We start from the raw sequence: 15,718 nt of genomic DNA, 5'->3' as shown, positions 1-15,718 counted from the left end.
ACAGACACAAAAGCATTCACAGCAAGTTTGCCAGTCATTTCTCTATTGACCGAAAAAGTTCCATATAAATGAAGAATTACCTAAACAACCATATCAGGTCTATTGTGAAAGCCATTTGATATGAATGAAAATACTAACGCAGATCTGTTTGCAGCCCCTCTGATGATGTTAAAGGTGCTCTTGTTTTGCTGCGCTTTCCATAATAAGAAAATACACATAGGAAAACAGTCCTTACCTCTGTGAAAATCAAAATTCAATGTACCCAGGAGTTGTAAAACTGCACCTTTATTTCTCACTGTATCTGAACCTACATGCAGGTACAAATTAGGGAAATTAAAATTTTAGTGGAAAGAATGAATGAACAGTTATCAGAGCCTCCTATTTTCACTAAGATTCATTTAATGAGTAGAAATACTAATACTCCCATAGAACTTGTGTAGAATATGAAATTTAAGAAATTTAATGGGGTCAGAAGTGTTGGCTCTTTTCCTGTGTTTCCTGTCTTTTCTCTACAGATTTGGCAGTAAAGTTCATTCATTCACAATAGAAATTTCTGCTACTTCACAACACATCTCATTCATTATGAAAAGGATTTATAAAACCCATGCTGATTGTAGCAATGGGGGCTGTCTTACGGAAAAAGCAGTAGCTGGACAGGTAAGATTCCTAGAATTTCAGGCAGACTGTAAATGAGAGCAGAATGGGAAAAGACTCATTAACTTCTCCATAGAAAGTCCCCTTCAGTCACTTTAACCTGTCACTTCTTGAAAAATCGCATCAAAGATTATCTCAGAACTGTAGAAATGCTTTCTACAGTTTTAGCCTCAAAAGAGGTGCTCAGACTTTCTGAGGCAAGTCACTAGAGTTTATTTGAACTACAAACATCAATGAAAGCTTCTTGTTCAGGAAAACAAATTATAATCAACTTTCATTGCTATTAAAACACATCTGTTTTGGCTACATGGAATCCAAGTGAAATCCCATGTGAATTAATGTGGAAAACCAGCCAAGTTTAATAAGTGTTTATGACTTTCTGAAGTAAACACCATGGAAAAGACTTTATCATTGCTTTGATTTCTGATCCACACAGAAAAATTCCTTAGGATTTTGCAGATTAAATATGAGAAAATATACAGAATTTTAAACAAAATTTTAAAATGTGGTGTGCACTTCGTTGTAACATAGATATGCATTCTACTTTGAAGAAACATCTTAGCAATTTATAAGGAGAATGGTGTGGATAAAATGCAATCACTTGGCCAACCACCCCAATAACCCACCTTGAAAGAGCTGTTAATTTCAAATACAATTTAGAATAAGTCAGCACAAAAGGAACAACAGAGAAGGAGACAGAAGAGACAAAGGAAAGACCTGGAAATCCTTAAATTAAATATTAAGTTCTTCTCTCAGAAAGTTGATTGTTGATTTTACAACATCAAAAATATGAAAACCTTACAAAAAAAGCTTAATCTCTCTATTCTGCAAACCATACTGTTTCTTGAGAACATATGTATATGTACTGGGAATTGGGGAAGAAAAGGCCAGATTTTTTAAGCAGGAAGGCTGTAGAAATATAAATTCCCTGACCAGTATCTGAAAAGTTCCACTCTGATCCTGAAATTTTTCCAGAGATTATCAGGTTAGGTCTTCTGCAAACAGTTTTGTATTCAGTTGTCTATAAAGCTATTTGGAAGAAAATATGAGTTTACTTGCACATTCTAAATTAATGTAATAGCCTTTATATTTTTTTAAGTCCCAGCTGATTTGTCCCTCACTGTGATGCAGCACTAGGGCTTTGAGTTCTCTTTTTTAAGCTAAGAAATTATAATTTAAAAAACACATTCTGAAAGTATTATATGTGGGTAGAATCAAGCATTTAACAATTAGGAACTGCTTGAATTTTCATTGTTTTTGACTGCATTATGATACAGCCTTTAATTACTACTACTACTACTACTGATTTTTCTTCAAACTCATTCTCATCCCATATCACACTTATGAACTCCTGTGCAATGCTGACAAATCAATCAAACTGAGTGTTTCACAGACTGCCAGCAGAGCATGTTCTAGATGACAAGTTTATTACCTTACTGGAAGTCATGTTTAAACATATGAAATGTTTAATGCCAAGTCCAGTGAAGAAATCATACCACTACCCACAGTAGCTTACAGAATTCAGTCTTGGCTTCCTTTTGCTGGCAAAACTGGCAGCCAGGGTCTGAAGAGTGACTTGCATCACCAATTGTTATTTTGAATTGAGATCACATGCAGTCCTTCAAATCTATGTTTCCCCTTTGCTAAACAAGATGATAATCACTCCTTTTGCAGAGTTGTGGTGAAAATGAGTCATATCTGTACGTTACTGAGATAGTATTGAAAGATGGAATAAAAAGGTGCATGAGGAGATTAATCACTTTCTCTGAAAAGCAGAATTTGAATACTACAAAATGTATGTGGTGCTGGACTGTTTTATTGTCAGTTAATGAGGATTATTGTGGGTTTGTACCAAGGCCTTTAACAAAATGGGCACTGTTTTAAACTATGATTCACAAGAAGTTTTCTGTAAAAATTCTCTTAAAAACCACCTTTGCAACTTACTAAAATGTAAATTACTGTAGTAAATAAAAATTTAGTCATCATGTATTTACATACTTACTTATTTAACAGATTTTAGGATTCATTTTCTTTCTGATATTGCTAAAGTGGAGATTCAAACTTGTTTCAGAGACTGAGGTCATGGAACAGTGGTTCTGTGAGCATCTTCAAACTTTGGCATAATGGCTATGAACCAGTGGCACCTATTAATAGTTCATACCCTTTACACCTTATTTCTATATTACCAAGATTGACCTGGAAATTCTCAATATGGGAAAAAAATGGAGCCTCAGACCCAAATCTTCTAACATTTAAATCATCTTATAGATCCTCAAGAACTATTCTTGAAGCAATTGGAACAAAATTCTGTTCATATGATAAAGAAGAGGTAAGAGAAGAAAAAAATATAAATTAAGATTTTAAAATTGCTTTACATTGCATAGAATATATAAATTCATTTAACAAGAGGAATGTGAGATGTTTGTATATAGACTTTTGCACCAGCGGATGACCATATTTCAAAAACATAATGTGAAAGATGCCAAGCATGAAATCCTAACCTACTATTAAATAATAACACTGAAAGACCTGTCATTTATTTCACTGTGAACAGTTCTTTATTCCAGCTCCCAGCAGGAGTTTGATGAACAAAATTACTAATTTGCTCTGAGTTTATTCCACAAGTACCTAAAAAGGAGGAAGCCTTGGGAAGAATTATGCATCACTGTAGGTTTTCTTCTCTAAAGAAACTGGAACATTTTCATTGTAAGTAACAGCAGCTAGTTTTGCATTCCAACACAACCTGGAGAGAAAACTCTACCTCCTTAAAATTTGCTGTCTTGCATGTAAGTTAATTTATGATTTATTACAATCTTAATAAGAATATTTACAAGCTTTGACTCAGAGCTCTGCCTCCTCTGTTAGACACTAGCGTGTCCTCCCTTCCTGCTGAAGCTGTGGTGATTCCATACAGGAAGGAATATAAAACTCAGAGGGTGAGAGGAAGCCAAGGTACATAACACAGAGTTCTGGATCTGAAACACCAGCAAGTGGCTACATAAAAGACATAGTAGCACCTGCTTTTTGAGGTTTCCAAACTGTCCATGGCAATTTGCTGTGATGTAATTTTTAAAAATATATCCTTTCCCCTTTTACTTACAGCTTTATGCTTCATTCTCTGTAGTGTCTTCTCTACACCAAAAAAGGCAGTGTAGGCATTTCTTTTTATCACTATTAATGATTAGTAATTCAGTGAAACCTGTTATGTACATTCACCTTGACCTTTTTAAATGCTGCATATATACTCCTATTGTTTGAGGACTTCCAGGCTCTCTTATCCTGGTTTTCTAATTTCAAGGTACACCAAGAATTGAATATATTATCTGCCATGCTTTTAGCTACCTACTTTTAAAAAGTCCGCCTGTGCAATAACTGACCCAGGTCTCCAGGCAGCTCTAACATATGAAAATAATTTTGTCTTGAAAAAGTAAAACCAAAAATCTCACTGCTTTATAAGCATCAAATATTTGGTGGATTAGCATCAAAGATTAGGTTTCTACTGTTATACTATTAGAATAGTTTTCTAATGTAGAAAGGATGGCCCATGCAGACTGACTTTCTCCAGTAACAGTGAGAACAATGACTACTCTGGCTTTCTAAAGTCTGGGAAGTGTATTAAAAGCTTATCTCTATTCTAACACAGTCTCAGTAACTAAGACATTCACTGCAACTGATGCTATCACAAAATGGGAGAAGGAACCCATGAAAGAGTTTGCCAGGTTGGATGATTTTTTTATAGATCATACTCTTTTTACATATCTTACTTCTTTCTGCATGTCTTTCCCTATGTCTCTGTCTTTCTATATATTGTATACTACTATGCTTTGGGTCCTCATCACAACAATTCCCTAGCACACTAAAAGTAACATTAGAATTTTCTCCTTAAAGACAGATTATTTCCAACATTCAACTTTATAAATTAGGTAACAAGAACAACCATGCAAACATAGAATAGTCCAAGTTGAAAGGTGGCTGTTAAGATGATCTGATCTAAACTCCTGAAAGCAGGGATCTAGATTAGGTTGCCCAGGGCTCTGTCAAGCCAAGCTCTTAATAGCTCCTGTGAGGAATATTCCGCCATTTCTCTGAGCAACCTATTCCAGACTTTAGTTGTTCTCATGGTGAAGAAAATCTTTCCTGTGTCCACAGGAATTCTTTTCTGAAGAACTTGTGCCTATTGACTCTTGTCATGTCCCTGTGCATGCCTGAGAAGAAAGCACCTCCCTCTCCACCACAGCTGCACTTTCAAGTACTGAAAGAGTGAAACTGCATCACCCCAAGCCTTCTTCTCTCCAAGCTGAAAAAAACTCCATTCCTCTGATTTTCTTCTGAGGGATTTTTTCACATGCCATTCCACTATCCCACTGTCTTACTTGGGAATCTACAGTACCTACAGTAACGTATTGACCAACATTGCTTCTGAATGTGCATATTTAGAAAGCAAAGAATAATCACTTCAAAGCCTTCAAAAGCCATGTTCTTCTAACATACTTAACTCCCTAAAGCAACTTACAATTATTCATTTACTAGATCATCTTCCTTAGAGAAAACAAAACATCAAATCTTCACTGTAAACAGCTTTAAATCTTGTCAAATCACAAATGTGTCAGACATGAACTGTGTGTTAATACACACATGCACAGGAGAGAAGGGAAGAACGAAAGGCTGGATTCGAAGGGATCTGGCTCTGAATTATTTTTAAAGATTTACAGTCCATGAAGACACCATGTGGAGGGATGCAGAATAACAGGCTAAGAAGTAAAGTACAATCAAAACTAGAGTTAGAGTGGGCTTTTTTTGACATGTCTGAGGTCACTTCGACACAGAAATAAACAGTCGATACTTTGAAGGAAGCGAGAAACAACCAAATAGTACAGGCACAGGAGAAGAGAGTTAAGAAATTGTTTGGGTATTGTACTGCAGTATTGCAGTTAAAATAATATATCCTTGCCTGGTCCTTTCTTTGAATGCCTGGATACACATTTGTAGCCTAATAGCGGCACACTATTTTGGTAACTGTTGGATGTGGACTTTCTCAACCACAGCATTTTAGGTTGTATTTCATATTTTAATTCCACTTCAGTATTATTACAACTTATGTAGTTTATTTGAATCTGATTTTGAGAATGGCTGCTTAAGTTATGAAAAATTGTCTCCTATGAAGTCCAGAGCATGAAGTAGATGACCCTGAAAGGAAACATGCCCCACCTTTTTAACAAAGATTGACAGAAATTACCTGCTTTGAATCTTTTTGTTTTTAAATGAATCAACAAAACCCAGAAATAGTTATAGAAGTCTCCACAAAGCTTTTCTCCAGTTAATAGCCACAGCGTTATGTTTGTTCAAAATAATGAAAATTTTGCAAAATATGATTACAAATAAGAACTGAGCTATCATCGGAGATCCCATAATGTGGCAATTCATTAATTCCATTGCCATTAAACACACTTTAAACCACAATATTAAAATCTGAATGAGCAGCAGGCAACTCTTCTTGTTAAGTGCAGAAAGTGGCAAAGAATCTCACAGCAACAGACCAAAATAAATGGATGCTCCAAGATGCAGACAACATCTGGAGGTTCCCACACAGCCCCTTAGAAGCTTAGCAGCTCTCCCACTCCTATTTGCAGGGAGAATCAGGATGACAGATACATAGGATCAGGTACAGAATAAAAAACATACAATAAAATTTAAAAATACAATAAAAGAGACAGGAAGAATAATATTTTTTTTACAGATCTTCCAAATCTATATCTCATGGAAATGAAGCATATAAAGAACAGAATGTGTAGCCTATAATGTGAAAATATTAAATCAGACTTCTGAAAGACTGTTTTCTCTTACTTAAAGAAAAAATGTCACCCTAGAAGTTAGATATGCAAATTTTTTAAACCCAAACTGGAAAAACTGTAGCCACATGGGAAAATACTGAAAAATGCAGCTGCAGAAGAATAAACAGACACAGAAAGGATAAAAATAGAGCCAGGTTTTAAATTATAAAAATAGAACCTATTACCTCCTTACCATTTAGTAAAGTGGCAAAATGTAGATGTCATAGCCTAAACTCACAGGAAAAAGTAAAGGCTTAAAAACTCATCAGATCCAAACTCCTTGAAGAATTACCTGTGTTTTGTGGGGGGGGGGGGGGAGGAGGTTTGTCCTGACAGACTTCAACAAAAATAATAAGAAGATGGTATCTAACCAACATGAAAGAGCTGGGGAAACAGGACAACATTAAGCTACGAAGATGATGCAAGATTAATCTGCAGGATAGACACAGATGATTCTGCATGTTAAGGTACTGTAGCTTATATTTAGATAAAAGGGGAAAATATTACAGAACTTGTTTGCTTAAGGCATTACTCCTGATTAACATCAAGAAGCAGGTCTAAAATGAAGAAACCAGACTGATGCTCTGTTGCTCTAATAATGGTAGACTACTGGCGCTCATTGTGCATAATGACTATTATGATTATTACTAAAAGGCTGCAGGGATTCAGTACTGATCATTGTGAACAAGTATGGCTGGCCCTTAAATTGATTTATTTCACTTTCAGCTTTTTTTCACAGCTGTAATAATTTCATGCAAGCAACAGCAAGCTCAAAGACATTGCAATCACCATGAATTCTCTTAAAGACTCAAGCAATGTCATAATCAGGCTATTATCAGTAAATATACAGCATTTTTATCAGCAGTGACAAATGCTAAAGGAAAGAGGAAAATAAGGGGTCTGGCAGCAGTATTAAGATGGTGCCATTTTTTTCACATTTCTAGAAATTAAAATATTTTCCCTTAAATGTTAAGTACTTGCAACATTTTTACTTTCTCTTTTAGCTGTTCTCTTTTATATCATATCATATTATGCTATTTGTCTCAGTAACATCCTGCAGAGGTGAACTCAACTGTGCAGTTTATCTGAGCTGATACAGACATTTGTTTGCTTGGTCCACATGCACAAAAACTGTGCATGTCCCAGAACATCCCTATTTTTCCAACAGTGTTAGATTGGTCAAAAAAAAAAAGAAAACCCTGTATTATCTTTACCTACACATTTTGACACAGCAGCTGCATTTTAAATGCTGCTTTATAGTGTCTTTAATTGCATTGAGGAATGCAAGAAATTCATGCTAGGTATTGTGTCTTTCTTAATCTTGTTAATTAGTAAGCTTTGCCATGAGATAGCTCTGCTCTCGTTGACTCCAGTGGGGGGAAATCCCAATTTGTGTGACCTCCACAAATTGTACCACACAAGTCTTTTCGAAATGCCTCTTCTCCAGAAATGAATTTTCTCCCACATGCTATATCTTCCAATGTTTGTTCTCCCTTTTTGTACCTACAATTATGTCCTTTTTGGTGTGGGATGGGAAAATGAGTTTTATGAACATTGTTTTATGAACCAATTTTATTTTCAGTAGCTTAGTCTTGGTTACTTAATCTCCAGAAAAGATATTCTTCCAAGAAATCATATTGAGAAAATAGTTTTGGGCATTCTGTTGCTTCCAGCTGAGTTTTGTGTGCCTTATAAGGAGAAATCATATTTTCCTAGGCAGAACTTCTTTCAAAGACATGCTGGAAAAGGTGATGCCATAAATCCATGTCAAGCCCAGATGTGCAAGTCTCTGGTGCCTAAAAGTCATCCCAGCTTATTTTGATAAATGCTCCCATGGTTTGTTTAGGCAGCTTAAAGTAATGTGTGTATATTAAAAAAAAGTCACTCCATGTACATCTGGTAAATATGTGACGTATTAACTGTACATAAAAGGCACAGAGGTGAGGGCCAGAAGCTGCGGCTCAAACATTGGTTGAGAATTTTGCTCACAGGTCATAAAAACAGTAACAAGGAGAGTCTCCCTCTATTTGAGCTTGCAGGATTCAAGCTATCAGTGCACATCCCTTTACAAGCAAGTGTACCCCCTACAACAGCTTTGGAACAGCTGAACACAGAACAACACTGCATCTTCTGTTTATCATTATCTCCAAAGAAATGTATCTTTCTTACTACATAAAACATTCATAGTTTAGAACTTTTTGCTAGCACAGGTGCTTAATGTTGAAAACAGGATTGTGGAGTTTTTTCAGCTAGAATCATAAAATTTAATAATAATTTAGAATACATACAAAATTCACAGATACACATTCCTTTATTCCTTCAGGCTATTTTTTTTTCTATTATTCACATTCCAGGTGTTTGTTTCCTGTATTTTCACATGCTTAATTTGGCACTCCTCGATACCACTCTGGTCTTTTCGGTCTCTTTCTGCCTTTATATTCTTTTCTCCAGTGCACTTTTGGATCTCACTAAAACCCAGTCTCTTATGAAATTATCATTTGCTTTCGCCATTGTCAACAGGGCATCTTCTTTCAGTACTGTATGTCATTAAAATTTGCATCCTTTTTCTAAATTTCCTGCCATACCTTTATTTCCTTTTCCCCTTAATATTATATAAAATTGTACTTCATTATCTTTTTAAATATAATTCCTGTTAACAACATCACTTGTTAATTTTAGTCAGACCCTGGTCCACTCATTCCTCTTTCAAAAATTAAAATAAATAAAATAAATAAAGGTATGACTACTTATTTACAAAATACCTTCCAGGAAAAATTATAAATACCATAAACAAGCATCCTCATCCTAATATTCAGAATCTTCTAAGTGAAATTAATATAATATGTTTATTAAGTGTTTGGACAAATATTCAGGCAAACCAATATAGTATCATCAAGAGCTGTCATTCTTAGATGCCTGAATTAAACTGGTTATACACCTTATACAGTATGAAAAACCACTTTTGAAGAGACACAAAGAATTTGGGAATAGTTACTTGAAATCAAAATGATCCAAATCTAGGCTTTACTTTGATTAATTATTTGTGATTACTCTAAAGTCAGCTATAAATTCTGCCTAAAAGAAGCAATTGGTCTAAGAGCAGAAGGCAACCACTACCATTTTTACAACGCTCGTAGTAATATTGTGACACTGAGCCCTGCTATAAATGGGAGCTATGTGGCATGAAATTTTCCTAGGAAAGAAAATGCATCAGTAAACATCATTAGTCAAGCAAGACTTGCACGTCATAAGCAATAGGCAAGAGTCCAGGAAAGCCACAAGGTTAAAATGCTTTGTTTGAGTAATTATAGGATTTGAAGGATTAGGCTGAACCAAAGGATTTAAAGGACATGGAAGGATTAATGGGAGAAATAAATAAATTAAATTAAAGAGAATGAAGGTATAGATGGCAGCACAAAAAGTGATATTACAGTCACTAATTTTTGAAACAAAAATTGTTAAATAAAATAGATGTAATTGAATGCAACATGGTTTTGCTTTATTTGTTTGCTAGTCATTAGATGAGTCTGCAGAGACGAAGATTCTTTCCAAAATAGCTGTATGTATCTGAGATTGAAGATCTAACAGAAAAGGCCCGTGTTTGAGGTGAGATGTCTCAGCCAACTTCTTTATATCCCAAAATGTATTCCGTGGCTTCTATGAAAGTGAAATCTCAGAGTACAAACCATAGGTGAGATCACAGCCACTACAGCCTGTTATTGAAATCTGAAAATTCTTGCCATACACACGCTAAAAGAATTCCAATCTTTACCTTATGCTACCCTGAGTTACAACATTTTACAAAGCCAAGTTTATTAATTTTAAAAACCTACTACACTTGCAAGCTGTTAATAGTGAGAATTAATTCAGCGTTTGTTTCTAGAATATTGCACATGAGGAAAATTATTCAAGGGTTATGACACCCAAGCAATCCATAGCTCATGATGAATAAAATGAGGAGATAACCATAAAAGTAGAGTTTATAACATAAAAGGGCTGGGGTGTTTTATGGAACAGTCACTCACAAATGCAAGATAACGGCATTTTCAGCAAAGCCGTGCAAAGAGAGCATGGCTCCAAAACCAGCTCTGCCAGCAGCGCTGAGCAGGGACGGCTCCCGGCGCCCGGGCCGGGCCCAGGCGGGGCGGCCAGCGCGGGCGCGCCCCCTGCTGGGCGGCGGCGGCAGGCACGGCGGCGGCGGCGGCGCGGAGGCAGCCCGCGATTCCCGCTGGCCCGGAGCGCCGCGCTGGCTGCGGCCACCGCCAGCAACACCCGGCCTGGAACTACGGAACCGTCAGCGAGACAGCTGCCAAACTGCCTGACGGCAAACAAAACCAAATCGTGTCAGCAACCCAGGACATCAGACACGAAAGTCTGCGTACATTTCCTTAAATCGCTTTATTAAGGCCTAGGCGTTCAGTTTCTCTCAAAGTGATCACCCTAGAAGTCTAGTTTTGCTTCACGAACATTAGGCAAAGCCCTAAACTGGTTAGCATTGGTTTATTATTTCCATATTTAAATAAAATATGATAGTAACAATAATTTTTAACATAATCACTGTTTTTAATATTACACTATGAGGGTTTTTTTTCTCTCAAAGTACTATTTAACTTGCGTCTCTTGATTCAGACAGAATATTGCTTTACAAAACTTCAGAAATTCAGACACTATCTCAATTCACAGATCCTGTAATTACACCTGGCCTTACTTCTAAGATAGGAAATGGATGTAGTGTCCAGAAGTGCTTTGTTACAAATAATCCCAATATGGCACACTGATTCATAATTCTTTATTCATTAAACCTGCTAACCTATCTCAGATTGCAAAAACTTTACACATTTGAATAGACCATCCTTTTCATCCTATTTGAGTATTCACATCATATGCCAACAAAAAATATTAATGGTGGATATTTGCCTTTTGAAGTTCAGCTTTTCTGCATGACAAAAAAATCAAGTTACTCTTCTTACAAGCTGTTGTTATTTTCAGTCAAGAATCATCAGCTGTTTGCTGTCTAAAAAACTAGCTTTCTCTAAAGTGAATATTCCCAGTGAAACAGCTTCCCCTGACAGCTCATGCTGGCAAATATTCCCACACTCCCTTCAGTGTGCTGAGTCCTGGTCGTCAAGTTTCTAGAGGGATTTTTATTCCTCATGCTCACTTGGAGCTGTTTGTGGTGCAATCGTTCTCACACAGTATGTGTTGGGGTGTGCGTGGGGGTTCACTGTAAAGCTATTCACCAGTAGCAGGGATGGCTACTGATTTCCCTCATATGGGTCACTGACCAGACACCAGATGGTGGAAATATCCTGTCCTACTAATCTGGCCCAGAGTTGGCAATTCAGAGGTGCAAAGCTTTATCCCATTACCAATTGCCTGAGCCATCATGTCTCCAACCTGCGGGCTAAAGATTTAACAGTTAATAGTCTTGGAGTAACTACCGCCCCCTCAAATCTCCCATCCACTGCACAGCCCAGGCATCTACTGGGCAGATCTGGGAGAAGATCCATAAATGTCAGTGCATTTTATTGACTTTAAATTCTTCCTAAGGAGGAATGAAAAAGAAGCCAGGCTGGTAAAATTACAGCATCAAGTCAGATAGTACTACTTATGCAACATCTGTAAGGAAAAGTTTATTGCAGAAAAAATATCAGGAGAAGTAGAAAATCCAAGTAGGCTGTTTGTGAGAAATGCAATCTGGAAATTCATGGAGTAGACATCATAAGAAAAAATATCACTATGCAATTCCCTTTTGCAGGTTTCAGGAAAAGAATCACATTATTGGTATTAACACTATACAGTCAGAACACCTTAATCAGCTCAGAACAGAAGAACCAGTTTTAGCAAATTTATTAATCCTATCATCCCCATTTTCTTTGCCCTCTGCACAAGTACTTTGCTGTTGCATGCCGGGTAGGTTCATTTAGGGGTTTTAATAAATGTTAGTTAAGTCGGTTCTATGTGCCCCTATTTACCCCTCACAATGGGTTGCTCCAAGCCATCTGCTACAGGAGCTTTCACCTGTCAATCTTGTAACCACTCCCTTCTTCCCCACAGAAAGTTCTGTGTCAATCACCCCACCTCTGCATTCCCATTTGTCCCGGAACGCTGTACACACCCCTGTTATGTTCCCATAGGTTGCTGTGTTCCGCGTCACTCCCCTGTCGTCTGTCCCCATTGGGCGAGGGGGGCTTCCGCCCCTGTCTGCCCACCCCTATTTAACCCCATGCTCCCTGTGTCCTAGCTGCCATTTTGCCTGCGTGTGCACCTGGGAACAGCTGCTTTGTCCACCGCTGCAGCCACGTGGGAAACAAACAGTTCTCAGCCACGCGGGCAGAGTGCGCCTTCTCTCTCACCCTTTATCTCGCCTCAGTGTGCGGCTACGGGCATGGCAGACCCACGCGGAGGCTCAGCCCTAGAGCTCCGCACACACGCGGTAGCCAATCTCATCGAGAGCAGCGCCACTAGCCGGGCACCCCCAGCTGCCTGGGACCGGGGCAAAGAAAAACCAACGCTGCACTTTGCTCTGCTGAACATTCAAGCTTTTAATTTGTACACAATAGACTTCTGTATTGCATCCACAATTGCTATCAAAATTTCTATTTTACACTATAAATTGCAAGAGAAGCTACTTTTACATTTGTGAAGATGACATAAAACGTATAATTTAGAGTTCCAGATAACTGCAAGGGAAACAACTTACAGAATTTCTGAGCTTCTCTATATCCAGATGTAATCACTGGAATGCTTTAAAAATGCAAATGAGTTAAGTACCAGTATAAAGGTTGAAAATATGAGAACACAAGAGGAAGGAGCTAGTTGGTTATTTTTAAATGTAAATAAGTGTACATTTCTGTGTTAGACCTGGGTATATTTGAATCTATATTCTTTCACTCCTGCAGAAAAACATGATTCATATTGCATGTCATGATCTTATAAAATCCTGTCCCACTATAACTACCAGGACATCTAGTTAAGAGTCCTTCATCCATCTGGAAGACTGGACTGTTCAATCTGTCAAGCCATGCACAAAGAACTCATTTACAGGGAAGCCATAGAAGTAACTGTAAAAGAGCTGCCCTTGAGAGAGGGGAATGAGTAAGCATAGGATATCTTAGTGTTCATTCCTCCCTTCATGTTTCGTACAGCTTCACTTAGGGCAGCTACAGAAATGTGTGCACTGTGTACATATAAAAGTTCTTGGTCAGCTTTGCTCATGATAACCTGCTTACTCCATTTACAATCATGATGTTTCTAATGACTAAAATTACTCTATCTTTTGTCCATAGCTATCCTACCACATCACACTAAGTGTTACAGTAAGTAGTAAAAAGCATTGTTCTAAGATAGACTACAAAAACTGGAATCTCTCATGTGTAATTATTTTCCTTGAAAATATATAATTAGGTCTTGCAAAAAAATTTAAATATTAAAAAACTCCTCAAATGTCTAATTAAAAAACCAAAAACAAAAAACCAAAAACAAAAAAAACCAAAACCAAAAAAACCCAAAACCAAAACCAAACAAAAAAACCCCAAACAAAAACAAAACAAAAAAATAAAAAAAGGAAAAACATTAAAATGGACATGGAATTGGAAAAGAATTTTTCAAAAGAGAGTATTTCCAGTACCTTGCAGTTAATACAAGAAACTCTATTTTTTTTTTTTTTCTTTAATTTGGAAAAGATATGAGAAAAAAGTAAGTTAAAGGAAAATAGGCTAAGGAATATATTCAGAAAGGGTAAAAGAATGTTTAGCTAAGGGAACTGTTTTTCAAGGTCCACATACTAATTTAAAACAACTGAACGTATGCTTATCAAAAACAGAATTAAAGAAAAATACATAAAAGAAGTGGGAATTTTTAATGGAAATTACTACAGCTGACCCCTGGGATAACCATAATGAACCTGTCAGTATTAGTAGCTAGATGGTCCACAGTCATTGCTGAGTAGCCAGAGTACAACTTGTGTGCTTCTGAAAACACAACTGGGCCCTTGACAGAAATTACATTTTCATTACAAAGTTTGACCCCTTTGTGGACTGGGATACTAAAAAAATTTCCAGACAGTACAAAACTGGGAGGAGCTGTTGACTCCCTCAAAGGCAGGGATGCCCTGCAGAAAAATCTTGACAAGTCAAGAGGGCTGTGCAATTGCCAACCACATGAACTGAAACAAGGGAAAGTGCCAGATTCTGCACCTGGAATGGACAACCTTGGATGTATGGACAGAATGGGGGATGAGGGGCTGGGAAGCAGCGCCACAGAAAAGGACCTGGGGCTCCTGGTCATTGGCAGGTTGAACGTGAGTCAGCAGTGCCCTGGCAGCCAGGAGGGCCACCTGTGTCCTGGGGTGCATCAGGCACAGCATCACAGCTGGGCAAGGGAGGGGATTGTCCCCTCTGCTCTGAGCTGGGGCAGCCTCACCTCCAGTGCTGGGGACAGTTTTGGGTGCCACAGTATAAAATGTTATTAAGCTATTAGAAAGCATCCAAAGTAGGGCAATGAAGATGGTGAAGGGTTTTGAAAGGAAGCCGTATGAGGAGTGGCTGAGGTCACTGAGAGGAAATCTCATTGCAATCTACAACTTCCTTGTTGAGGGGAATTGGAGGGGTCACCAATCTCTTCTCTGCGGTGACCAGTGACAGGACCTGAGATAATGTCCTGAAGTTATGTCAGGGGAGACTTAGGTTGGAATTAGGAAAAGGTTTATCATCCAAGGGCTGTTTGAGCACTGGAACATCACCAGCCAGGCAGAGTGCAGTGCTTTTGGGGACATGCTGTGATTCTTGGGGATGGTTCTATGCAAGAGTTGGACTTGGACATCCCTGTGCGGCCCTTCCAACTCAGCTTATTCTGTGGTTCTGTGATAATGCAGCAGAGCGTGGAGCTACCGTGGGTTTCTCAGCCTGTCTGAGCATTGCACACTCCTAACCCTGGCTCGTCACTGGCGACCGGCAGACAGGCGGAGAGCGCGGACCCCGAGCTCCATCCCTGGGATCATGCGGCGCTCCCCGGCTCCCTCCCGGCCGCTCCATCCCTGGGATCATGCGGCGCTCCCCGGCTCTTTCCCGGCCGCTCCATCCCTGGGATCATGCGGCGCTCCCCGGCTCCCTCCCGGCCGCTCCATCCCTGGGATCATGCGGCGCTCCCCGGCTCTTTCCCGGCCGCTCCATCCCTGGGATCATGCGGCGCTCCCCGGCTCCCTCCCGGCCGCTCCATCCCTGGGATCATGC

At 38.5% G+C, this 15,718-nt stretch overlaps 1 protein-coding gene across 1 annotated transcript in view; it reads left to right on the top strand.

The window, feature by feature from the left end:
* The first annotated feature begins 1,280 nt into the window (after positions 1-1,280).
* LOC137475624 (fibrinogen-like protein 1-like protein) overlaps positions 1,281-15,718 on the top strand; it is a 72,799-nt gene continuing 58,361 nt past the window's right edge. Inside the window, exon 1 of the mRNA XM_068193086.1 lies at positions 1,281-1,292. The gene's annotated coding sequence lies outside the window, so the exon portion shown is untranslated. The remainder of the gene's footprint in view (positions 1,293-15,718) is intronic.

The sequence above is a fragment of the Anomalospiza imberbis genome, chromosome 6, assembly GCF_031753505.1.
Source record: "Anomalospiza imberbis isolate Cuckoo-Finch-1a 21T00152 chromosome 6, ASM3175350v1, whole genome shotgun sequence".
NCBI classification, from domain to species: Eukaryota; Metazoa; Chordata; class Aves; order Passeriformes; family Viduidae; genus Anomalospiza; species Anomalospiza imberbis.
Note: the sequence above shows the minus strand (reverse complement) of the source record. Positions and strands in the feature narration are given on the sequence as shown.